Below are 3,179 nucleotides of genomic sequence, written 5' to 3' on the forward strand. Positions count from 1 at the left end.
TTTAGTTTGTATTGTGTGTTGGCTTTTCTCTATGATCATATGTCGTTTGTTTTTGAGTCACGCTCTTGTAGCTCGGATTGTTTTTTATTCGTGAAAGAAACTGAAGCTCAAGATTTAGTGTTTTGTGAAAGGGAAGTAACTGATGCTTAAGATTTAGTGTTTTGTGAAAGGGAAGTAACTGATGCTTAAGATTTAGTGTTTTGTGAAAGGGAAGTAACTGATGCTTAAGATTTAGTGTTTTGTGAAAGGGAAGTAACTGATGCTTAAGATTTAGTGTTTTGTGAAAGGGAAGTAACTGATGCTTAAGATTTAGTGTTTTGTGAAAGGGAAGTAACTGATGCTTAAGATTTAGTGTTTTGTGAAAGGGAAGTAACTGATGCTTAAGATTTAGTGTTTTGTGAAAGGGAAGTAACTGATGCTTAAGATTTAGTGTTTTGTGAAAGGGAAGTAACTGATGCTTAAGATTTCTTACAACTTGAAGAGATATTGTTACGTTGTGTGTTTTTGGAGTCTGACGGCAGGAGTGGTCGTGACTGGCAGGTTGTTGCTTAGATTGAGACAGGAAAGAAAGTGTACTTGTAGAGCCATTGTAATTACTTAATATGAACCAGTGTATGACAATTTAATGAAGAAGGAAGATGTGTATATCTTGTACTTCATTGCCTCAAGTATCTAAAAACATTAACCCACAAACATTTATATCTTCATTGCCAGGATTTGTGAAGGTTGACCACTGGCGACAATAATTGTCATTATTAAATTTTACACTTAACAGGCCCTCGATGGTTGTCTTGTCCAGATTTTCCTTTGAATATCTGTATTGCCTAGAAGAATGGAGAATGCCTTCTCTCTATGAGCATTAGAGTGGGCAAAGACAGACCAACCACACTCAGCCTTCAGTATATATCAATCTTCATTTTTGCTGTGGCTGGATATTTAAAGTTGATGACTTCTTTCCAATACTCCTCATCACAAGTTTTTCATAAGCAGAAAGTTTCATAATTGGACATGAACTGTATTTCATATTTCTTTGCAAGTTTTATTTCTTGTAGTATTGGGATAAATCGTGTGTTCCGGCATTTGAATACGAACTGAACTAAAACATGTATCAACTTCTTTTAACTATTTCTCTATAAACATATTGAGCCACGCAAGAACAGTTCAATAATTAAAAAAATAAAAGCCAGCCAATTTTCATTAAAAGACTTGAAAACCACCATGAAACACCTTTGATTCCTTTATTATATAAAACATCCTGCGTTTGGCCTCAAATCTCAAGATTACAACAGCAAGGTAAATCAATAAGCAAATTATTCCGTATACGTCTGAGTCGAGTTTAACTTGTTAGCACAGACATTGCCTTTAAAATGATATTTGTGTTCTATCGCAGGCTGAATAACATGTACATTGATGGACAATCAAACAAAAAAAGATATTTGATTCAAATGTAATCCAACCAAAAATTGATGCCTTCTTCTTCTATGATAAACGTCATTATGATCTCTAAACCATATAACCTTGATTCAGCTTTGGCCCCTATATGTGGCGTCATTGGCCCGCGGTCTTTACCCAGTTCATATTAATTTTACACAGGGTCGATAAAATGGTAAATAGTAGTCTAGCAATGTCATACAATCAATTTATTAAGAATAGTATATGCTTTGAAGGAAATTAGGAGTTTTGGTTTGAAAATGAAACCGAGTAAATTTACATTTCAGCAGAATCAATTGGTGATATGTGTATGTTCACTGTGTTACTGGTAAGTGTTGCAGTGATTTTCTTCCAAAGAACCCTTAATGCTATATTATATCAAATATTATTCTTAAATTTTGATATCAACTCATTTTAGTGGTTGATTGCACTTGGAGTTAATGTAATATTACGTCAATTAGGGTATTTTGCTTTGTCCAAAGATACGGAAACAGCTGACCTAAACATTTCAAGGTTGTGCTGAATCTTCAGTCATGATGTATCGCGAGTCACCGGAACCAATTTGCCATTTTCTCCTCCAGTTATAACTATTTTAAAATGTGAATCTGGATGTAAATAAAGCAAATATACACAAAGGTATACCTTGCTGTATCTACCACTAGGGACTCAATTATATTATGTGCAGCCTGCACACTGTCAGTATTTGTTATGCAAACATCAGGCAATGTTTGGAAGGTAGATATCACTTAAAGCGCTGCGAATAATAAAGTTCTTTTTTACTGTAGCATGTGTAAACAATACGTGTTTATTGTATAAAGGATTTACATGATCATCACATACACGATAGCAAGTATTCGTATGAACAAAATGTACAAGGAAAGAAAGACAAGTAGTGGGTATAATAAATAATTTTTCGAATTGTTGATTAGAAGAAGGTCTTCATTATGTAAATATTTTTTATAGATCTACAGGAATGAGAGCCTAGATTGGAAACTACAATGTTATTTGCCCATTTTGTTGACAATAATTATTAATACTTTATAATTATATGTATAGGAGTTCCGTTTTCAAGAAATGCTAAAAGAATGATATACAGACATGACATGTACAGGCACATGGACATAATTGGTGATATAATTATAATGCATTTGAGTCCTTTATTGATGTTTAGATAATTACTTTAAAACTTGAATAGTATATGTACACAGAGTTTAAATGTCTCTGGTAAGTAAATCTGACATGAAATTACTTTTCTTTTAAAATAACAACTTGATCTCATTTATGTGAGCAATATACTCTACATATCTTATCCAGTCCTAATATACGGATATAATGTCCATCTGTCATAGAAAGAAACTCTTATTTACATGTCTAAACTTAGCAATACATCAAAGAGCACGTTCACACCTGTAATGAGGTGTGAGATGGTCTGTAGTAATATAACTGGGTACGTTCTCTTGTTAAATGATAATATAGTAAATAAAATTTAATTACACAAACACTGAACATTACAAGAGATATCGTTTAATGGATATATGGCCGAAACACAGATATAAAGGATAAATGGTACTACAGAAATGAAGGCAGTACAAACTATTGTTACTGTGGTGAAGTTCATAGATAAAGAAAAATTCCGTTTTTTCGTACAGGTAAAAATTCTGGATGAATCTTGTGAAAATACGAATTCGTGCCGACTGTTATGCATATTTGATTTGTATTGTTTGCTTGACATGTGTTCACGAGAGTTT

Source organism: Sinohyriopsis cumingii, chromosome 14 (assembly GCF_028554795.1).
Source record: "Sinohyriopsis cumingii isolate HCF-2022 chromosome 14, ASM2855479v2, whole genome shotgun sequence".
NCBI lineage: Eukaryota > Metazoa > Mollusca > Bivalvia > Unionida > Unionidae > Sinohyriopsis > Sinohyriopsis cumingii.